At 44.1% G+C, this 24,777-nt stretch overlaps 2 pseudogenes; one reads left to right on the top strand and one right to left on the bottom strand.

Moving 5' to 3' along the window:
• Nucleotides 1-24,777, top strand: part of LOC134341628 (zinc finger protein 850-like) — a 108,305-nt pseudogene that overhangs the window by 25,084 nt on the left and 58,444 nt on the right.
• On the bottom strand, nucleotides 8,957-16,613 carry LOC134341614 (zinc finger protein 239-like; annotated as a pseudogene).

Below are 24,777 nucleotides of genomic sequence, written 5' to 3'. Positions count from 1 at the left end.
CTGGACCCTCTGTCCCTTACTATTTCTGGAAGATTATTTATGTCCTCCTTAGTGAAGACAGAACCAAAGTAATTATTCAATTGGTCTGCCATGTCCTTGCTCCCCATAATCAATTCACCTGTTTCTGTTTGCAGGGGACCTACATTTGTCTTTATCAGTCTTTTCCTTTTTACATATCTATAAAAGCTTTTACAGTCCGTTTTTATGTTCTCTGCCAGTTTTCTCTCATAATCTTTTTTCCCCTTCCTAATTAAGCCCTTTGTCCTCCTCTGCTGAACTCTGAATTTCTCCCAGTCCTCAGGTGAGCCACTTTCTCTGGCTAATTTGTATGCTACTTCTTTGGAATTGATACTATCCCTAATTTCTCTTGTCAGCCACGGGTGCACTACCTTCCTTGATTTATTCTTTTGCCAAACTGGGATGAACAATTGTTGTAGTTCATCCATGCAACCTTTAAATGCCTGCCATTGCATATCCACCGTCAATCCTTGAAGTGTCATTTGCCAGTCTATCTTAGCTAATTCATGTCTCATACCTTCAAAGTTACCCCTCTTTAAGTTCAGAACCTTTGTTTCTGAATTAACTACGTCACTCTCCATGTTAATGAAGAATTCCACCATATTATGGTCACTCTTACCCAAGGGGCCTCTCACGACAAGATCGCTAATTAACCCTTCCTCATTGCTCAAAACCCAGTCCAGAATAGCCTGCTCTCTAGTCGGTTCCTCGACATGTTGGTTCAAAAAACCATCCCGCATACATTCCAAGAAATCCTCTTCCTCAGCACCTTTACCAATTTGGTTCACCCAGTCTACATGTAGATTGAAGTCACCCATTATAACTGCTGTAAAACGGATGCCTATTCTATCCCTAGGGTAGATGATTGCATCGATAAGGTTGGAAAAGCTAAATTTCTTACAAAGATTGATCTGTTGAAAGGGTATTGGTATGTTCCATTGACAGACAGAGGTAGAGAAATTTCTGCATTTGTGACAGCTTCTGGGTTGTACGAATACAATGTTTTGCCATTTGGAATGAACAATGCTCCAGGAACATTCCAGAGAATGATTGATTCTGTAATTTGAGGGTTAGAACACGCAGTTGCCTATATTGGTGACTTAGTCACAGGGAGTGACATTTGGGAAGAGCATACCTCTGCAGTCGAAAAGCTGTTTGACGGGCTTTCCCAGGCCAACCTTACAGTTAACTTAGCTAACAGTGAATTTGGCCATGCCACTGTGACCTATCTTGGCTATGTAGTAGGTCAAGGCAAGTTGGCACCTGTTCAGGCAATTTCTGAAGTTCCTATTCCAACTGGTAAGAAGCCTCTTAGAAGGTTTCTAGGAATGGTTGGATATTATCATATGTTCTGTAAGAACTTTGCAGATATCGCTCTTCCTCTGACTAATCTCCTGAAGAAGGGTGAAAAGTTTGTCTAGACCGAGTCTTGTCAGGAGGCATTTGATCAATTGTAAGTTATTATTTGAGATTAGGCCAATCAATGTAGTGTCGTCATCAAATGTAATTAGCAGATTGACGCTGTTGGTGGCGACACAAGTCATGGGTATACAGAGAGTAAAGGAGGCGGCCAAGGAGACAACCCTGCGGGGTTTGTGTGCTGAGGGTCAGAGAGACAGAGGTGAAGGAGCCCACTCTTACCACCTGCCGGTGATCTGACAGGAAGTCCATCATCCAGCTACACAAGGCAGGGTGAAGGCCGAGGTTTCTGAGCTTCTTGTCGATACTTCACGCCTTCGTATGGCTACTGCTCTGCCCATGACTGCAAGGAACTGCAGAGAACTTTGGAGAGCAGAGAACATCAGAGAAACAAGCGTCCCCTCCATGGACTCTTCCTACACTTCCCCTGCGTCGGAAAAGCAGGCCATGTACTCAAAGATCCTCACAACCCGGACATTCTTGCTGCAAACCCGCTCCCCCATCGGGGAAGAGATACAAAAGCCTTAAACCGCATAACACCAGGCTTAAGGACGGCTTCCTGTCTGCGGTTATAAAACAAATGAATAATAACATGGACTCGACCTCACAGTGTAACTCAACCTGACCCTGCATCATACGTCTATCTGCACTGCACTTTCTCTACAGCCATAATGCTTTGTTACATTTATTGTTTTGTCATATATCAGCTCAATGTACTGTCGTAATGTATCGATCTGTGTGGATGGTATGTCAGGCAAGAGTTTCACTGTAGCTCAGTACGTGATGATAATAAACAAATTCCCCATTTCAATTGTGTGGAAATATTAGACAGACTGAGCTGCTTTGGAACCACAGAAGGAAACTTAACTGTTGTCATTTCTGAAGAATGCAAATAAATGGAAAAGGCTTCAATCTCGCATTATGATCTGCGGTAACTGGGATCAGGTGACCAGTGGTTGCTCTCCCATACCAATTATCAGAATCAGGTTTAACAGCACCGGCATATGTCATGAAATTCGTTGTCTCTGCAGCAGCAATAGAACAGAATTTATAGCAATAGATTTTAACAATTGCGATTTGAAATAAGAATACATATATATTAAATAGTTAAATTATGTAAGTAGTACAACATTAAAAAAAATGTAATAAACTATTTTAATTGTGTGGAAGTATTTGACTGACTGGCTTGTTGCTTTGGAAATTCTGGAGTGAAGCTTAACTAAACTGCACACATTTATGAGAAGCTCAGATAAATAGAAAAGGCTAAATTCTCACATAAATGGGTCATACACCCAGAAACATTGGCTGCACTTCAGCAGGTAAAAACAGTGGAATGAAACATGCTGAAAATATTGCAGATAAAAACATATTGTCTACCCACAACGAGAGGACGTGACAGATCCAGATCTCACTGCCTTGTCTGAACGGGCGAAAGATTAAGCTACACGGACACGTAGAGCAGTGACCGGCAGATGCTGCAGATCTGCGGGAAAACGTGAACAGGAAATGGGATCAGGTGACGGTTGGAGGGTCTCCCACCTGAACCAGTGAGTCTGGTCCTCGCCCCTCACACGCTGCCCAACCCATCTGCCGCATTTCGCATATTATTCCATATTTACACGAGATACGTATTTAGTTTTTCGCTCCATATCTTCCCTGTCCCTTTCCCTCCACCTCCAGGTCACAGAGTCACGGGCTCAATTCCCATCCCAGTCCGACACACAATTCAGATGCAAACTGGAAATGTGCAGGTTTCATTTAAATCAGTCTATTGTTCATAAACACTAATTTCTATTCACATTCATCCAGCCTCACTGGACAGTAACACTTAAACACCAAGGGAGAAACAGCAGATGATGGCCATTCAGCCCCTCTAACCATCAACAAGATGGCGGCTGCTCTCCCATCTCAGTCACGTGTTTCTGCCTGATCCTCATTTCCTCGATCCCTCCGGTCTCCACACATCTGCTGGCCTCTGTTTTATGTGAGAACGATCACGGAGTCTTCACCACCCTCTATGGTGGGGATTTACAGACATTCACCACTCTTGGAGTGGAGACATTTCCCCTCATCTCAGTCCCGGACAGTCCACCCCCTTTTTCAGAGACTGGGATCCCTGGTTCAACCGGTAATGGTGTTGTGCATTTCAATGTGTTCACCTCTCAGTCCTCGATTCTCTAAATGAAAGGGTTATCACATTTGATCTTTCTTCATATGATGACCCCACCACTCCAGGGATCAGTCTGGTGAATCTTCATTGCACTCTCTATAACAAACACTTTCTATCCTCTTTGTTAACCCTCTATTGAATTAATTTCCATCTTCTGCAGCCCCGTGTTGCCCCAACCACTCACCTCCCACCCCTGTCACTATTTCCACCTTCCCACCTCCCCCTCACCTGGATCCACCTCTCACTCCCCAGCTCTTGCCCCATCCCCACCCCTCACCTCTTTTCTCTGACTATTTCCCGTCCACTCTCAGTCCAGAGGGAGGGTCTCGGCCCGATGTGTTGACGGTCCATTTCCCTCCACAGATGCTGCCCGACCCACTGAGTTCCCCCGGCAGCTTGTTCTTTGGTCTGTATAACCCGTGTTAGTGTGGGGAGCGGGATTTTACACCATATTCCCGGTACAATCTCAACAAAACACAAATAATTGTCACTTTGCCCGGACCATTGGTCCCGCTTGCAGGGCAACAGTCTGCCGGTGTTTGCCCCCCAATGTGGTGAATCGCCACCACCGTGGGCTCAGACATTTCCACAGATGAGCCCCTCCTGTCCCCACCGGGACAAACATCCTGTCCGCCCCCTCTCTCACCGTCTTCATCCTTTCAATAAAATCCCCCTCTCCCTCCCCGGGGAACCGGCATCAAACCGACGGGCCGAGCGGTCTCCTCCTACCTCTCAGCGATACATCAGACTCCGGCCGCAGGAGACGCTTCACAAACGCCCCAACTTCCCTCGGAGGGAAATGGAAATTAATCAGAAAGCGGACATTTACTTCGGGTCTTGCTCCGCTTTGCGGTCGCCATGCGGCAGGAGACGGGGTAACGCCCTCTCGGCTGGTCCGCCTCCACTATTGGGTGTGACCAGTGATTGACATCGCCTCGCACCAATGGGAATAGCGCAGCTTTGCAATCAGTTCAATTCCTCTGTTGACTGTGCGGGGGGGGGGGGCGCGGCTCGTGCTCGGTAGCTCAGCCGTTAAACCGAAAAAGCTCGATCACAGCAGCGCGTGTGTGACGTAAGGCACCGTGCTCGTGACAGCAGAAGCAGATACGGGGAGACCATGGGTGACGTCAGGCGTGTGGGGGGGTGCTGTGTGACGTCACGTGAGGGGGAGCGCTTCAGTTTTAAAACACCTTTTGTTGGGTCCGATCTGGAACAACAAAATTAAATTCGGGTTTCATCGGGACCGGATCCGGTGTTGTGAGATGTGTCCGGCTGTGCCGTGTTGTTGGTGGAGTGGGCAGCGGGGTGTTTGTCTCCGGGCTCTCCTCAGCCCCGGTTTTCACTTTGCGACCGAGCCCGGGCCGTGGATCAATTCCTTGTGGTTGTGCAGGGGGTTTGGGGCGAAGGGACAGTCTGTCTGTCTGTGTGGGTCGGGGTTATGAGTGGGTGTGGGTGTGGGTCCCGGGACAAATTAACTTGCAAACACCGGACCATCTGGTGAATTGGATCAGACAGCTTCGCTCGCCTGTCCTTTCAGGAAACAACAATTCTCTCTTCATATTAATGACTGTCTAAACTTGCTGTGAACAAGATTCTGTGTTACAAGATTGTGAGTTACAGAGTCTAGGACAGCTGTCACCGTCATGGGCTGCGAGTGCAGACAGGGATTGGGGTCACTGAGCTGTGCATCAGAGAAGGACACGGGTTTGTACAGCCTCCTGTGGGGTAGAAATGTCCACACGGTGAATTCGGATCTGCTGGCACATCGGGAGTCTGAAAGGGAAAGGGAATAGGGAAGGGGCTGAGCAGAGAGTTTTAACAGGGGAACCTGTTCGGGGGTGGAGGGGTACAGGAGCTGTCTGATAGATCGTTTTCATTGTTTTTTATAATCTGACAGATGGTGACTGAGGAAGAAGCTTGTTGACGGAGGATACCCGGAGGCGAGCAGCTCAGACACGGAATCAGGAATTGAATTGACTTTATTTCTTACATCCATCAGGTGTAAAAATCTTTACCTTACGTCTCCATCTAAATGTGCAGCGTGCAATCATAGTAATTTATACTAGTTTATAATAAATAAAACAGACAATGTAATATAGAGTACACTCAAATCAGCGTGAGTTCATCAGTCTGACGGCCTGGTGGAAGAAGCTGTCCCAGAGCCTGTTGGTCCTGGCTTTTATGTTGCCGTACCACTTCCCGGATGGTATCAGGAGAGTGACAGTGATGTGATTTCCTGTGTCACGGGTACAGACAGTCGTCTCAAGTGAGGAGTTTGTGTGGAGATGCAGCTTCCCTGGAGGTGGAGGAAAGAGGACACACCAACAGGTGGAACCAGCTGTGAGAAGACATGGTTTGTCAGGTCTGACGATGAGCTGAATGTACCATAACCTTCAGACTGAATCAGAAAACCATTCTGAGGGTATTTGAAATGGCAGAAGCAGGGGAGATGTGATCACATGTGCAGAGGGCAGTGGTTGTGTCTCCATCAGTGAGATGGTTCAAGTTACAATGTGCAGGGATGAAAGCATAGTGTTTGGGGCCAGATTTAATCACTGATTCTGACACAGTGAGAGGGTTAGTTTTGCCATAAGGAGGCAACATTAATGGAAGAAGAGACAGGAACTTCATCAATTCTGCACTGGTCCCATTTATCAGCACTTGGTTCATAGCTGACTGTATCTCGGCAGTTTCATTCTTTTCAAATCTTTTTATTATTATTATATTATTCAAAAATAACACGGGTACATCAAAGTAAGCAAAAGCAACCAATTTGTATGTTACCTCGACAGAAACATATTCACAGTGGTGACGAAGGGGTTCAGTCTGGTTTATTTCAGGTTGGAGAGGGGTGTGGAGTTTTGAAATCAATGCCGTGCGGTGTCACCATCGTTAATGTGTCATGTCCAGAGTGGTGGATCACACAGCACGGAAACAGGCCTTTGGCCGGCCATACCTGTTCTGACCATCCACTCACTGTCTACACTGGTCCCATTTATCAGCACTCGGTTCATAGCTGACTGTATCTCGGCAGTTTCAATGCTCACGCACTTCGTATATGTTGTGAAGGGACCTACCTCCACCACCGCCTGGGGCAGTGTGTTCCAGATTTCAGCTACCCTCTGAGTGAAAAATCTCTCCCTCAGATCCCTCTAAACCTCTTCGTCCTCTTTAAATCTGTGCCCTCTGATCAGTGACACCTCTGTCCCAGGATCGTGGCCGACATGGGCATCAGTGAGGCCTTTGACAAGGTTCAGCATGGTAAGTTGCTGTGGAAAGTTAGATCACATGGGATCCAGGGAGAGCTGGCTAACTGGATGCACAGTTGTCTTGATAGTAGGAAGCAGAGGGTGATGGTGGGAGGCTGTTTATTGGACTCAAGGCCCGGCCCAGTGGGGTTCCCCAGGGTTAAACCCCATTACTATCATTATTCATTGATATTTACTTATATTTGCATTTACACAGTTTGTTGAATTCTATGCTCTACTTGATCTTTCATTGATCCTGTTACTATTCTACAGATTTGCTAAGTGTTCCTGCAGGAAAAAGTATCTCAGGGTTGTATGCGGTGACATATGTACTCTGATAATAAAATTTACTTTGAACTTTGAACATTGCTACTTATCATCTCGATCAATAATTTGGTTGTGAATTTACAGGGTATGGATGGTAGGTTTGCAGCAAGTAAGTTTAAACAAGTACTTTTTCTGAAAGATATTAAGTATAAACTCTCCGCTCTGTTTCCCTCTCCACACTCGACCACCCCCTCCCCTTACAGTCTTCCCTCTCACCCCCACATTGGACATAAGTTCAGGGTGAAAGTGAATTCTTTTAGGGGAGTCTGAAGGGGAATTCTTCACTCAGAGGTTGGTGGAAGCGTGGAATGAGCTGCCTGTGGAATGAGCTGCCAGCGGAAGAGGTGGACGTGGGTTTGATTTAGACGCTAAAGAGACATTTGGGTGATGACATGGATGGGAGGTGTATGGAGGCTATGGTGCAGGTAGATGGAAATAGGCAGTAAAAACATAAACAGGTCAGCATTGACTAGAAGGGCCGAAGGGCCTGTTTCAGTGCTGCTGGGTTCTGTGACTCGAATAATATTCTGATCTGTAATTTCCACAGTCAGTGCTTTGCTGCTAACGACTGAACTCAGAAATTTACCCAAGCAAGAATTGAAAGACTCTTAGCTGGCTACAGAAAGCGTTTCCAAGCTGTGATACTTGCCAAAGGGGGTGTTCCTAAGTACTTCCCATGCAGGTTGCCCAAACTTTTGCTTCGGGCCCTTTTCCTTTTTCATTATTTTGAAACTGTAAAAGGTGGAAATAAAAATGTAACCTTGCTTAACATATTAAATAAATGTGCCATGTTTAACTTTATGACTTTTGGAAATCAGGTCATCTTTTACTCGCTTAGCTATTCACAGTAACAGAAATTTTGACCAGGGGTGCCCAAACATTTGCATGCCACTGTATATATCCTGTGCCTTCCGAATTGCTTCCAGAAATTCCTGCCATTGCTGCTCTGTTTTCATCCTGACAATGTTCTTTTCAAATCAATTTTGACCAATTTTTCTTTCATACCTCTCTAATTCTCTTTATTTCACATCTGACTTTAGCTTCTGCTTCTCCAATGTCAGGGTGAATTTGATCAAATTAAGATCACTTCCCCTAAGGGTTCTTTGAACTTAAGTGACCTAATTAATTCTGGATCATTACAACACCCAATCCAGAATAGCTGATCCCCAAGTGGGCTCAACCACGAGCTGCACTAAAAAAGCATCTTGTAGGCATTCTAGGAATTCCTCCTCTTGAGACCAACACCATCCTAATTTTCCTAATCACCTGCATGACAATCCCCCATGACTATTGTAACATTGCCCTTTTGGCACACATTTTCTATCTCCCATTGTAATTTGTGGACCACATACTTACTACAGATTGGAGGTCTCTATACAATTCCCATCAGGGATTTTTTTTTTTACGTTTGCTGTTCCTTAATTCTACCCACAGGTTCTACACCTTCCAACCCTATGCCACCTCTTTCTAATGATTTTATTTAATATTTTACAAACACAGCCACAGAATGCCACTACCGGCTTGTTCTTTCAAGAAACATACAAGTATCTGGGAAACAAGAGGACCTGCAGATGCTAGAAATCTAGAGAACTACACACAAAGTGCTGGAGGAGCTCAGCATGTCAGGCAGCATCTATGGATGGGGATCAACAGTTCGGGCCAAGACCCTTCATTGGGACTCTTGATACCCACATACCTGGAATATCCACAAGCAAGGAAAATAGAAAGTAGTGCAAAATAGGGAAAACCTTTGACAAAATTTCATTAAAGGCTTTAAAAAACCTGCCAAACAGAGTTCAAAGTTAACAAATACAACAAAGGCAATAAACACTTGCATCAATACCAACACTGACTTTTTTATATAAAAATATCTTTGTCCCATTTCAATCAGTAAAATTTACAAAGATAAATAACTTTAGAAAACTTTAGAAAAGACTATTTACACTCAAACACACTTAGATTAACACTACCTTGGACAGACTAAGGTAGAGAAATAACACACTTGAAAAAAAAATCACACAACAGAAAGTATATATTTTCATCAAAAATGAACAGAATTCAGCACTCCATTCTCAATCGTGATAAGAAATACAGACCAGAAAACTTAAGTGAGAGGCCAACTCAGAAAAATGAATCACCACTATGGAAGAAAACATTAACCAGTGGAATGAGTATGACCCTCCATGGGAGACATCCCAATGATCTGAAAGACGAGATGGTGACAAGGAAGCATCGAGCACCTGACTGAGAGTTGGAGACCTCTTCCCAGAAACAGAGGGGGTCCCAGCAGAAATACAGGACAAGGTGGTTAACAAAAGGAAAAAAAAAATCAAAAATACAGGAAATATAAATAAACAAGGCAGTAAGTGCAGAAAATGCCAAGAGAAACCAGACACAATCCAACACATTCCAGGATCCTGCAGCATTTTAATTCAATTTGATCACTTACAAAGGTGCAATCAAGTGGCAAATATCATTCACCAAAATCACGCTTTAAAATACAAACTTATGAATTCCCTCCATCACTTCGTAAAGCCACCATAAATTCAAGCCAGATCCAGTTTTAGAGTCAAAATCTTACAAATTATATGATAATCAATACATTATTTCAGATAGGACAATCCATAATAACCATCTGGATATAATATTATAGGACAAACAAGCAGGTACAACTCCCTCAATAGATGAAACCATTCCCCACACACACATGTTCCTCGACCAGTGGAGCACCTCACCACAGGTATTGTTTGTGTCATCAGTCAGAGAACCCAAAGATTTTCTCTGTCAATCAGCTTCCAAATGTTGTTACTCTGTCACTGATTGCCACACCCCGCTGCTGATTCTCTTCTCCTCATCATACATTCTTACCCCGACCATCGTCCAGAGCCCCAAACTCTGCCCTGTGCAGACCCGCCTCTGGTTTCTGACCCTGCTCCATTGAACATCCAACTAATGGTTTCCCATTCTGCTTTCAGTCTTTAGAGGACAGTGGTGTTTTCTAAAAAACCCTTTAGAAGCAGGGAAAATGACCCATAATGTGGAAATGAGTAGTGATTAAGGAGGTTAACTACCAATGTTATTCTTCCTCAGTCCAGAGATTAGAGGGGCGAAGAACATCTCAGACAGAACTGCAGTCAGCTCGACTTCTTCAGTCTGCAGAGAGTTCAAGGGAAACCTCTTCACCCACAGAGTGGTGACTGTTTGAAAACCATCACCACAGGGGGAGTGAGAGATGAACAACAGGGGAGGATTTAAAGGACTGTCGTGAAACAGCATCACTGGCAGGGTCCAGCCGGCCTGAGTTGACTCTTTACTGTACGCTTCGTGTGTTATAAATTCACCAAGTATCGGAGACAGAGTTTAAAATAGAACTGATTTATTTGTCTCAGATCCAGAATATTAAACTCTAGTTCCATAAAGGTGAATATGTAGCAGAAGAAACTCCTCCCATGCCCAGTGACCAGGGTGCAGAACTGGGTGTGGTGAGCACCAGCAATAATTGCGGAGTTCAGCACCGACAGTCACTCTCAAAATTGCATTCAGCAATGGTGATGGACAAATATCCAGCATGCAGCTTATTGAAACTTTCTCCCCAGTGTGAACCCGGTAGTGTGTCACAAGTGTAACACACTGTAAGGTTTCACTGCTCATGCAACGGCCTCTCGGCAATGTTTCATTGCTGAGGTAATGGTTTCTCTGTAGCAGCAATGTTTAGGTTACGACTAGAGATAACAGGGTTTTGGAGTGCGGGGCTATCCAATGAGAGAAATGTTCTTCCTTGTGAGTCTGGAAGAGAGATTTCATGGTCTTTTGCTGGGGAGGGATGAGAAGATGTGAATGGAGAGAGTGGACCCATTTTCCTTTTTTTTGTTTTCTTTACTAACCCTACAGTCAAAGTAAGAATTTTAAATCTCATTCCTTTAATCACATATTGTGTACTGTTTGTTATTTTGGGGTACTGATTTGTAACAGGGGACACATCACGCAGCATTCACCCAAATGAAATTTCTTAACTTGTCTGGGCTGGGAGGCTATCACCCCCTTTATTAAGCAGCTAGCCGAAGCCAGAGTTACATAAGGTTAGATGACTGAGTGAATCGCTTCCCACATTCACAGCAGCTGAACAGCCTCTCCCCAGTGTGAACTCAATGATGTACATTTGATTGATTTGGCTGACAGAATCCCTCCCCAAAGACTGAGCAGGTGATCGGCCTCTACCCAGTGTGAACTCGCTGATGTCCCTGTAGTTGGGATGACCAAGTGAATGCCTTCCCACACACGGAGCAGGTGAATGGCCTCTCCCTTGTGTGAACTCGCTGGTGGCTCAGTAGTTGAGAAAACCGAGGGAATCCCTTCCCACACACTGAGCAGATGAACGACCGCCCCCCAGTGTGAAGTAACTGGTGTTCTTGAAGGTGGGATGACTGATAGAATCCTTTCCCACAGTCTGAACAGGTGAATGGCCTCTCCCCAGTGTGAACTCGCTGATGTACCTTCAGATGAGACGAGAAAGTGAATCCCTTCCCACAGACTGAGCAGGTGAACGGCCATTTCCCAGTGTGGTCTGACTAGTGTCTCAGTAGCTGAGATGACTCAGTGAATCCCTTCCCGCACTCTGAACAGATGAATGGCCTCTCCCCAGTGTGAACTCTCTGATGTACCTTCAGTTTAGATGACTGAGTGAATGCCTTCCCACAGTCTGAGCAGGTGATTGGCCTCTCCCCAGTGTGAACTCGCTGATGTAACTTCAGTTTAGATGACTGAGGGAATCCTTTCCCACAGTCTGAGCAGGTGAACGGCCTCTCCCCAGGGTGAACTGACTTGTGTGCCATTAGGGTGGATGACTGAGTGAATCCCTTCCCATAGTCTGAGCAGGTGAACGGCGTCTCTCCAGTGTGAACTCGCTGATGTACCTTCAGTTGAAATGACCAACTGAATCCATTCCCTCTGTCTGAGCAATGTGTAAAATGACGAGCATGCCAGTCAGTCAGATGATCGAGTGAATCCTTTGCTCCACTTCTTAAATATCTGGACAGAGACAGCAAAACTGGCGCGTTGTGCTCGAGATTGCTGTAGACAAATTCCTTGTTGTGTTTAACCTGTAAAAAAGATTTACAAAATCCATCAGTGCGTGAAGGGCAACATTTCAGATGAGATCACTTGAGTTGTCCAGGTGTGATCTGACATCAAACTGTTACAGTGAGGGTCAACCCCAGTTGGAGAGAGAAATCATCTTCTAACTGGGCACAGTGCTGGTATCTGGAATGACCATCAAACTCTCTGATGCTCTTCCTGTCTCCATAAGAATGGGGCATTTCTGCCATCTTCAATCTGTGACCTGGCTCAGTTTGGCTCTCTCCATTGGTATTATTCCCTGTTCCCACTGAGCTGCATGGGTTCCTGGCCCCACAGTAGCTGAAACACTCAAATGCAAAATAGCCAGCAGGCATTCCACGCACCCACCACTCTCTGCGTCAAAAAACTTACCCCTGACATCTATTTCCAAGCACCTTAAAGTTATGCCCCCTCATGTTAACCATTTCAGCCCTGGGATAGAAACCTCTGGCTATCCAAACGATCAATGTCCCTCATCATCTTATACATCTAAAAAGGGTTCTAACCATAAACAAGGAAATTATACATTGCTTTGAGGATTTGTTAGAAGTATACAAAATTATGAGGGTATAGATAGGGTAAATGCAAACAGCTTTTTCCACTGAAGTTGGGTGGGATGACAACCAGAGGTCATGGGTAAGTGGGGAAGGTGAAACTTTAATGGGAACATTTGGAAAAGCTCTTTACTGAAATGGTCGTGAGAGTGTGGAATGAGATGTCCGCACAAGTGGCGAATATGAGCTCGATTTCACCATTTCAAAGACGTTTGGATGGGAGCCTGGATGGTAGGGGTATGGAGGGCGATGGTCCTGGTGCAGGTAAGTGCACTAGACAACTTAAATGTTTTTTTGGCATTGACTAGATGGGCCAAATGGCCTGTTTCCATACTGAACTTCTCCATGTTTCTATGACAGAGAAGCTGGCCAAACTTGTTTGGAAGGGAAAAGGTAGGAGTGACAACGGAGCAGCAATGGCTGGAGTTTCTGGGAGCAATTCAGGAGGTGAGTGATCGATACATCCCAAAGAAGTGAAAGCATTAGAAAGGCAGGAGGACACAACCGTGGCTGAAATTAGAAGCCAAAGCCAACATAAAAGCCAAAGAGAGGGCAAAAAATAAGAGCAAAAACTATTGAGAAGCTTTCAGAAACCAACAGCAGATGACTAAAAAAAACGTCAGATGAGCTCAGGGGGTGGAATTATGATATTGTATTCATTAATGAGTCTTGGTAGCACCCAACAGTCTGAGGCATTTAGAGGAACAAAATATCTGGGGTCTCAAGATCGCTTGAAAACCAAGGTTCCCTGCCCCAGTTACCTTTCAACTTTTATTTTGGCAGGCACATACAAACTCCACACACTCAAAATTTCACTTCTGAAGGCCTCCCACGTACTAAGTACTCCTTTGCCAGAAAACAGCCTGTCCCAAGCCACACTTGTCAGATCCTTTCTGATACCATCAAAATTGACCATTCTCCAATTTAGAATCTCAATCCGTGGTCCAGACCTCTCTTTTCCATTTTTACATCGAATTTCATGGCATTATGATCACTAACTTCTGTCACCAGCCCTGGACCATTTCCTAAAAGCTTATTGCACACTTCTACATCGGGAATTCTACGTACTGATTAAGGGCACATTTGACAATCTTTACCCCATCTAGTCCTTTTACATTATGGAAGTCCCAGTCAATATATTGAATGTTAAAATCAGTTGCTGAATCAACCTTTGATTCTTGGCATGGTCTGCGATCTCCCTACAAATTTGTTCCTCTACATCCCTCAGACTGTTGGGTGCAACGAAGTCCCAATAATTGCTACAGTATCATAATTCCCTGTCCTGAGCTCATTTGGCTTTCCTACGATGCTTCTTGCCTTGTGATATATACAGCTCAGCACATTCATCGCACCATGCTCAATCATTTGATTGCTGACTCTATCTGAGGTCTGAACAACATCTGACTGGTGTCAAGAAAACAACCTCTCCCTCATTGTCACAAAAACAAAGGAGCTGATTCTGGACAACAGGAGGAATAGAGACAGGCTAACCTCTATTGACATCAAGGGATTTGGGGTTGAGAGGGTGAACAGCTTAAGTTCCTTGGCAGAAACATCACCAAGGATCTCACATGGTCTGTCCATACCGGCTGTGTTGTGAAAAAAAGCACAATAGCAACTCTTTCACTTCAGACGGTTAAAAAAGTTTGGGATGGAGCCCCAAATCCTAAGAACTTTGTACAGGGACACAATTGAGAGCATCCTGACTGGGTGTATCACTGCCTGGTATGGGAACTGTACTTCCCTTAATCGCAGGACCCTGCAGAGAGTGGTGCGGACAGCCCAGCGCATCTGTAGATGTGAACTTCCCACTATTCAGGACATTTACAGGGACAGGTGTGTCGAAAGGGCCCAAAGGATATTGTGGACCCGAATCACCACAACCACAAACTGTTCCTGCTGCTACCATCCAGGAAATGGTATCACAGCAAAAGGACCAACAGGCTCCAGGACATCATCTTCTACCAGGCCATCAGACTGATTAATTCATGCTGATACAATTGCATTTCTGTGTTATATTGACTGTCCTATGTATAAACTATTTATAATAAATTACACATTGCACATTTAGACGGAGACATAACGTAAAGATTTCTACTCCTCATGTATATGAAGGATGTATGTAATAAAGTCAATTCAATTCAATTCACCCTCTCCTCTATCTGTTCTCTCATTCTGGCTCCCTTTCCCTCTACAATTTATATTAACCACCTCACCCCCACTCCCCACACGAGCACTAGCAAGCCTTACCACTGGGATATTAGTCCCCTCTTGTTCTGTAACCCTAACTAACAAATCCCCTATCAGCCCTTTGACTTTCCTCTGCCAGGTAATCCCCCCCCCCACTGCAACTGTTTCTAAAGTGGTCCACCTCTTGTTGTTGGGGGTGGCCACAAGAGTACTCTGCGATGGCTATTTAACCTCATTCCCCTTCCTGACTCTCACCCAGTTTCCTGTGTCCTGCACCTTGGGTGTAACTCACCCCTTTTCATGTTCATATCTGTCACCCCCTCCAACTCCTGGGTGATCCGGAATTCATCCATTTCATGTTCAACTCCTTAAAGTGCAGGGTTACAAGCTGCAGCTGGATGCACATCTTGTAGGTGAGGGCATCAGGGATACTGGAGGTCTCCCCACCTTCCCACCAATGTCCTTTCTAATTTGCAATGACCAGTGTGCACATAAATCTTGTACTGTGCATTTTTCACCCAGTGACAACATGCACACAGTTAATTTTATATAGAGAGGTATTCACTTGAGCAGCTAGTAAATCACTGTTGATAGGAACTGTAATCTTGTCTGGGTATGATTGAGTTCATCTGCACTCTCACACAACCTACGTAGCAGGCTTGTAACAGGTAATGAATGACTTTCTCACCAGAGCTTTTGCATATTGTCCATATGTGGTTTGCTTGCTAAATTACGCTTTAAAAAGTCAGATTTCAAAATATCACTCCACTTCTTCCCACTTGCAAATTCTCCAGCAACTTTTGCATCACCGCAATACACACAGGTAATACCAGTTTCTGTATTGTACATAAATATTTCCCCTGAACCCTTCCCCAGATGACTGACAGTGAGAAACTCATTGATGGTAATGCCAATGAATATAAAGGGAAGCGCAGTAGTCTGTCCCATTGGAGTCTGGTACATTTGTGATGTGAAAGCTATTTGTTGCCCAGGGCAAAGGTGTTTGATATCATTATCTTCACAGAGTGAATGGGTCAAAACATGTTCCCACGGGTAGAAAGGTTGAGAAGAAGAGGAGGTAGATGCTGGAGGAACTCAGCAGGCCAGGCAGCATCTATGGAAAAGAGTACTAATGCTGAATTCCGGCATTTTGTGTGTGTTGCTTGCATTTCCAGCATCTGCAGATTTTTTCTTGTTTGTGATTGGAGGCAGAACAAAGGTGATTTTCTCAACAGCTGATGTAAAAGATTTTGTTCCCTTTCTCCGAGTTCCCAATCTTTGCATTTAGACAGCTGGAGCTCAGCTCTGTCTGAGAGATTCACCGGTTCCCATTCCCTCATCAGCCAGAAGCTCCCCGGGGCCCGTGTACGGATCGTGGGGCTGAGAGAGAGGGAAAAGAGTAGGACTGTCCCGAGATTGCGGGCACGGTGTTCGTATCTCAAAACAAATGCCCCTCAGTCGGTGTTAAAAAGGCTCGCCCCGAGATTCTCTCTTACCTCCGTCCAATTTCGCCGAGGCCTTTTGAATACTGTGCGCATGCGTGATATTCGGGACCGTCCGCAGCCCTGACGCCTGCGCATTCGATCGATGTTTCAGCGACAGCGAGAATTGTTACGCAGCGCTTTTTGGGTAATCACGGTGCCATTTAAAGTTTCTGCAAGCACCTATTCCATGTCCATACACGTTTTCTTTTATGTGTAGCAAACTCAGCAGCTCTTTTAACGCAGAAAGCAGCTCCCATAAAATAATGCAATTAATAACAGCAAACTTTCCGTGTGTTTAATGCCACAGTAGAACCTTCTTAAAAATGCAGATATAAAACACAAGAGATTCTGCTGTTGCTGGAAATGTAGACACATTCACACAAAATGCTGCAGGAACTCGGCAGATCAGGCAGCAAGTAAGCAGAGGAGTGCACAGTCTAGATATGCTGAAGGGGCTCGGCCTAAATGTTGTCTCCTCTCCACATTTGCTGCCTGATCTGTTGATTTCCACCAGTAGTTTGAAGAAATTAACCACTTTTTTTTCGATCAACCAGTTTCCAATGTGACAGGTTCCTGAATTACCCCTATGAACTGTATTTCGAAAAGAGAGAGAGAGAGAGAGAGAGAGTTATTTAACACCAACAGCTTGTTTGTAAAAGAGAGAGAAACGAAGACGAACGGTTGGACTGTCACCTTAAGGCAATGAAAGTAACTTTGGATTTCTACTGAGTTGGAGTTGGAGACAGCATCAAGCAGCTCGTAAGTTGCCATTGTGACCGAAGGCAGCGCTATTTAATGGACACCCGATGTTATGATTTTAGGCAGGTTGCTGATACTTTCTTCAAGGATTTTTGCCTGTTTTCATTTCTTTCACAGAGAGAGGAAGGAGGGATTATTTGAATGACAGTTGATGCTCAGCACGGGAAGATAAAATAGATGTCAGATGATAGACTTGAGACACAGGTTCTGGACACTGAATGAGCATTGTTGTGCCCGCATGAAAAGTAGATTTTGGAGGATTGATCTTTCGTTCTTGCAGTGAAAAGAGGAAAGGGGATGACTGGTGGGGAGTTATCCATGTGTCCACCCTCACCTGGGGGATAGCTCCACCACAGAAAACAGGTCCCCTTTGTTAAATTCACAGTCGGTGACTTTTAAAGGATTTCAAAGGAAAGCTAGAAGATCGACGGCGTCAGCTCACTTGAAGACTCAAATCTCTCCCACTCTCTCTGTCATTACTCAACTCAATACCACAAACTGAAACTGAATTGAACTGAACTTTACTCATCATTGTAAGGCTGCATCTTTTAACCCTAGACTTAAAGAAGCTGCGTTTTTCATACAGGGTGACTTGGATAGGTTAGGTGAATGGGAAAATTCATGGCAGATTCAATTTAATGTGGATAAATGTGAGGTTATCCACTTTGGTGGCAAGCATAGGAAAACAGATTATTATCTGAATGGTGGCCGATTAGGAAAAGGGGAGGTGCAACGAGACCTGGGTGTCATTGTACACCAGTCATTGAAAGTGGGCATGCAGGTACAGCAGGCAGTGAAAAAGGCGAATGGTATGCTGGCATTCATAGCAAGAGGATTCGAGTACAGGAGCAGGGAGGTACTACTGCAGTTGTACAAGGCCTTGGTGAGACCACACCTGGAGTATTGTGTGCAGTTTTGGTCCCCTAATCTGAGGAAAGGCATTCTTGCCATAGAGGGAGTACAAGGAAGGTTGACCAGATTGATTCTTGGGATGGCAGGACTTTCATATGATGAAAGACTGTATCGACTAGGCTTATACTCGTTGCAATTTAGAAGATTGAGGGGGGATCTTATTGAAACCTACAAAATCCGAAAGGGATTGGACAGGCTAGATATAGGAAGATTGTTCCCGATTTAGGGGAAGTCCAGAACGAGGGGTCACAGTTTGAGGTTAAAGGGGAAGCCATTTAGGACCGAAATGAGGAAAAACTTCTTCACACAGAGAGTGGTGAATCTGTGGAATTCTCTGCCATAGGAAACAGTTGAGGACAGTTCATTGGCTATATTTAAGTGGGAGTTAGATATGGCCCTTGTGGCTAAAGGGATCAGGGGGTATGGAGGAAAGGCAGGTACAGGGTTCTGAGTTGGATGATCAGCCATGATCATAGTGGATGGCAGTGCAGGCTCGAGGGGCCGAATGGCCTACTTCTGCACCTATTTTCTATGTTTTTATGTCTCTATATTTCCATACTTACTGATTTACTTACTTATATAATATATAATCATTGCAAACGTGTTTGATTTATTTACCTTTATATTACTGTGTTGCGTAGTTAGCAATAAATAGTATTCATTAATAGCAATACTGGACTCCTCAGTGTTTTCCACCTCTGCTGGTTGTTTATCCCATCACAGAGTACGTGACAGAAATTGGCGCCTGCATCCGCGATATGAACAAATTGGTCGAGAGGCTGGTTTGAATTGATTGGGGGAAATCCCTTTTGATTTTGCTGTGTGGAAAAGCAGCAGAAATGGATGTTAGTGTTGAGAAGTTTCTGTTGGAACCAATCCCGGAAGGGTTGGATGATGCTACGAGGGCCGTGCTGTTGGGAATTGCTCTAAAGTTAAAACTAAAGCTGACCACTAAGATGAGGAGACCTCAGATGCGGACGGTAATAGCCCAGCATTATATAGATAAGGGAACGTTTGATGAGGTGGCGTTAGAGTTGTTCGTGGAAGGTGAATCTGCTGAGGATGAGCTTCAGCTTCTGTTGGAAATATTAAGAATGGAGCATGAATTGAAATTAAAACAGTTCAAGAGAGAGGCAGAAAGACAGAGACAGCTCGAGAGGGAGAAATGGCAACAAGAAGATCACGTGGCAGACAAGCAGAGGCGGTTCCAGCTGGAAGGGATAGAGAGGTTGCAGCAAAGAGGTTCAGTGTCGGACCCTGATATTTTTTACAGCTCGGAAGGGCTTGTTTTGTGTGAGGGCATACCCAGATGCAGAAGCGGTTCGAGCTGGAAAGGATAGAGAGGTGGCAGCAAAGAGGTTTAGTGTCGGACCCTGATAATTTTTACAGCTCGGAAGGGCTTGTTTTGTGTGAGGGCATACCCAGATGCAGAAGAGGTTCGAGCTGGAAAGGATAGAGAGGTTGCAGCAAAGAGGTTTAGTGTCGGACCCTGATAATTTTTACAGCTCGGAAGGGCTTGTTTTGTGTGAGGGCATACCCAGATGCAGAAGCGGTTCGAGCTGGAAAGGATAGAGAGGTTGCAGCAAAGAGGTTTAGTGTCGGACCCTGATAATTTTTACAGCTCGGAAGGGCTTGTTTTGTGTGAGGGCATACCCAGATGCAGAGGATGCCGCTACTTTTACTTTATACTTTATTATCTCCAAACAATTGATACCTGAACGTACGATCATCAGAGCGATATTTGATTCTGCGCTTCCCGCTCCCTGGATTACAAATCGATAGTTAATATTAAAAATTCAAATTATAAATAATAAATAGAAAATATAAAAATGAAATGTAAGGTAGTGCAAAAAAACCGAGGTGCAGGTCCGGATATTTGGAGGGTACGGCCCAGATCTGTGTAAGGATCCGTTCAGCAGTCTTATCACAGTTGGAAAGAAGCTGTTCCCAAATCTGGCCGTACCAGTCTTAAAGCTCCTGAGCCTTCTCCAGGAGGGACTAGGGATGAAAAGTGTGTTGGCTGGGTGGGTCGTTCCTTGATTACCCTGCTACCCTGCAGGGGTTTGATAAGAGAGCAGACAAGGAAGTTTTAACCCACGAGGTTGAGTTTACTTCAGGAAAGTGATTGCCAGAGAACAGCTGTGAGGTTCGGGTGACCTTGAATTTGAAACTGGGACAAGTGGTGACAGCCCAGAAGAGGCAGCTGTTCTGATTGAATGTGTTCAGATTGTGGAGGTACCTGTGAGTTCACAGGAGTCTTAAACTTGTGTTAAAGCTCAGTTGAAGTCGGAGGTGTCTGACTTGGTTGGAAAGGAATGCAGTTTCTGTGTGTCAGATGATCTTGGTTCAGTGAATAAGGGGTTAACCTTGATACCAGTGGAATGTGAGGATTTTCAGTCACTTGTATCAGACCGTGTTTTAAAAGTTGGTGAAGAGGTAGAAATTGATGAGGTCAGTGTTACTGGGAATAATGGCAAAAGTGCTGTTCCTGGACTTCTGGATAAAGTGCTGGAAAATGTTGGATTAGTTGCGCGACCTTTGACCCTGTTTGCAGGTCAAAGGCCTGCTGAGAAAGGATGTGCTACTCTGTTGAATTTTGTTTGAACATTTGAACACCTGCTAGGTCATGCTGTTATTCAGGGTGATGTAATGTAATCAAGTCGAAGGGAAGGTCGTAATCAGATGGGTGGATTGTTTGGTCTCTTCCGTAATGTATACATGGTTCTCATAAGCCTGATGATGGTGCTGAGTTTAGTAAACAATGGAGGCATGTTGGCACCTCTCCAAGGTAAGGTTGATATGGCTGTTCAGCTGACGAGCAGAGCTGCTGTTGGAGCCTATGATAGCAAAACCACAGGTTTAAAGTATGATAATGTGACACAGACTTTTCTACCATCCATATTTCAGCAGGACTTAGAGGGTAGTAAGGCTGAGAAGAGTAAGGTGTATGAGAAAGGTTTGTCTTTATTGAGGAAGGAATTTACAGAGGAACAGAAGCGAGATTCTGGAATATTGGCTTTAAGGGAGATAGCTCTCACAGGAGAGGAGGTTCAGAGAAAGTCAATAGGATATTACCTTAAAGATGGGGTGTTGATGAGGAGGTGGAGACCAGCCACAGTGCCTGCAAGTCACGTGGTGGTTTTGAAAGTTTATAGGGCTGAAATTTTAAACATGGCTTACAGTATGCCTTTAGGTGGACCTCGTGGAGTGAGAGAGAAAGTGAACAGGATTATGAAGGAACTTTACTGGTCTAGTTTAATAAAGGATGTTGTGAATTTTAACAGGACTGACCATAGCTGTCAAGTTGAGGAGAAATCTAATCAGGTTATTCAGGTAACACTACTTAAACTGATATCTGCTTTTAGTGAACTTTTTCCTAGGGTCATAGTGGATTGTGTAGGCCCATTGTCAAAGACTGCAGCTGGTTATCAATATGGGTTAACAATTGTGTGTGCTGTGTCTAGGTCCCCTGTAGCAGTGCCTTTTGAAAACACGGAGGCCAAGTCTGTGGTAAAAGCATTCAGTAAGTTTTACACACTGGTAGGTTTGCCCAAAGAAATTCAACTTGACCAGGGCAGTGACTTTACTTTGAGAACATTCCAGGGGATAGTTAGAGAATTGGAAGCTAAGCACATGGTGTCATTTACATATCACACAGTGTCCAAGGGAGCCTTGGAACGACTCAACTCAACCCTTAAGACCTTTGACCCTACTCAGAGAACTATGGTCTGATTTAGAAAAATGTGTCAGTGTGTTCAAGTATGTTTTCAAACTCTGGAAGAGATTTAGTAAGCTTTGTGTCCTTGCAAAGGAAAGTTTACAAAATGGTCGAAACAAAATAAGACATCTGTTTGCTAGAATTGCAGCTGGGAGAATTGTTATGGAACAAAATGCAGTCATGGAATCTGATAATGGAGTGGAAAAACATGTTTATCCACTAAATCTAGTCTCACCAAAATGTCAGAATTCCATTGTTTTGGAAAATATTACTGATAAGGTCCATCAGTTGGACCCAAAACCGCAAAAACAAGTAAAAGCACTGATTGGTATTTTGAAATGATGCGCAGGTGCAGTGCATCACATCATTATAAATTCAGCCCAGCCTTTGAAACGGCATCTTCACAGTGAGAACTTTGAGAAAAGTAAAATGGTTGAAGAAGAAATTAGAAACAGGAAAGAAGAAGGAAAGAGAATGGATGACTGTATTGATAGAGAGGGGAAGGCTAAATACCTTATAATGATTGACTTGTTAAAAGGATGCTGGGGTGTTCCTTTAACAGAGAAGGCTAAAGAGATATCAGCATTTGTGACACTATCTACACTGTATGAATACAATCTTTTACACTTCGGGATGAAAAATGCTCCAAGGACATTTCAAAGAATGATCAATTCTGTGATTGGGGGGTTAGAAAGCATAGGGGTTTATATCAATGATTTAATGGTCTGGAATGACACATGGGAAAAGCATATTGCAGCTGTAGAGAAACTGTTTGAGAGACTTTCCAAAACCAATCTTACCATGAACCTTGATGAGAGTGAGGTTAGTCATGCTACTGTTATTTATCTTGGCTACGTAGTAGGCCAAGGCCAACTGGCTCCTGTACAGGCCAAGGGCAAGCTATTGCTGAAGTTCCTGTTCTGGCTTTGAGAAGGTTTTTAGGAATGGTTAGGTATTATTGTAAGTTATGTAAGAACTTTGCTGACATCGTCCTCCCCCTAACAAAACCCTTAGGGAAGAGTGAAAGATTTGTATAGAATGACCTTTGCCAGGAGACATTTGAACGTCTGAACACCATCCTGTGTAATCATCCTGTGCTCAAAACACCTGTTTTCTCAAAGCAATTTTCTATAGCAACGGACGCTAGTGATGAAGCTGCTGGGGCAGTACTGTTACAGAAGGGTGTGGATGACATTGAACATCCAGTAGTTTATTTCACAAAGACACTTAATGTACAGCAGAAAAATTATTCAACTCTTGAAAATGAATTATTAGCACTTATTCTGATCTGACAACATTTTGCGGTCTATGTGCAGAGGCCTTGAAATCTATCTGTTGCCCAGAGACCACTTGTTGTTTACATGGGTTATAATCTGTGGGTGTTTCTAATTAAGATGAAAGATAAGAATAGAGGGTTGTTAAATTGGAGACTGATATTGTAGGAAGGTGACTTAAAAATCAAACATGTGAAAGGTACTGACAATATTATAACTGATTAGTTATCCAGATATTAAGTTGCAAATTATGCACATTTTTGCTGTGTTATCTGATAATTTAACCTGTATTGTTGCAAACTCTGTAATTTACATTTAGTCAAAAAATCGTCTTCGTCATCTTTTTCTCCGAGGAAGGGGAGCGTGACGGAATCCTGAAGCATCCCTATGAACTGTGCTTTTGAAAAGAGAGCGAGACAGTTATTTAACACCGACATGTTGCTTTGGAAAGAGAGAGAAAGAGAGAGAGAGACGATGACTAACTGTTGGACTGCCACTTTAAGAACTGGTTAACTTTTGGATTTCTGCTGAGTCGGAGACAGCGCCGAGCAGTTAGTAAGTTGCTATGGTGACCAAAGGCCGCGTTATTTAATGGACACTCGATGTTACGATTTTCGGCAGGTTGTTGGCACTTCTCAAGGACAGTTCGCCTGCTTGTGCATTTCTTCACAGACATAGGAAGGAGGAGTTATTTGAATGACAGTTGATGCTCAGCCCGGGAACATAAAATAGGAGGTCAGATGATAGACCTCAGACACATGTTCTGGACATTGAATGAGCATTGTTGTGCCCGCAAGAAAAGTGGGTTTTGGAGGATCGATCAGGCGGATCCATCCATCGGTCTTGCAATGGAAGGAGGAAAAGGGTTGACTGGTGGGGAGTTGTCCATGTGCCCACCGTCACCTGGGGGATAGCTCCACCACAGAAAACTGATCCCCTTTGTTGAAGTCACAGTCGGTGACTTTTAAAGGATTTCGAAGCACAGCAAGAAGATCGACGGCATCAGCTCACCTGAAGACTCAGATCTCTCCCTCTCTCTCTCCATCGCTATTCAACTCAATACCACGAACTGAACTGCACTGAGCTGAACTTTACCCATCATCGTAAGACTGTATCTTTTTTAACTTAAAGAAGTTTGTTTTTTCATACATATATTTCCACACCTACTGATATACTTACATATAGAATCATTGCTAACCTGTTTGATTTATCTACATTTATATTACTGTATTGAATAGTTACTAATAAATATTACTAGTTTATAGCAATACTAGACTCCAAAGTGTTTTCCATCTCTGCTGGTTCTTTATTCCCGTCACGGGGTTCGTGACACCAAGCATCCCTTTGATATAAGGAACCCATCCTAATCGACATCACACCTGCTACAGATCCTTTACGATGCAATGGAACCTGGTCGTTCTCCAATTTTCGGATCTCGAACTGAGCACCAATCCAGTCGTTCTTCAAGCTAATGACAGTAAGATCATCGGGCACATGTTTTCTCGTACACACACTTCTGCCACCTGCCCTGTCTCATTCCCTAAGAGGGGGGCCGGTATCTCGCTCTCTCTAGTTGGGACTGCTATATA

This window comes from Mobula hypostoma, unplaced genomic scaffold, assembly GCF_963921235.1.
Source record: "Mobula hypostoma unplaced genomic scaffold, sMobHyp1.1 scaffold_36, whole genome shotgun sequence".
Classification (NCBI taxonomy): domain Eukaryota; kingdom Metazoa; phylum Chordata; class Chondrichthyes; order Myliobatiformes; family Myliobatidae; genus Mobula; species Mobula hypostoma.
This window is presented reverse-complemented; position numbering and strand designations above follow the sequence as displayed.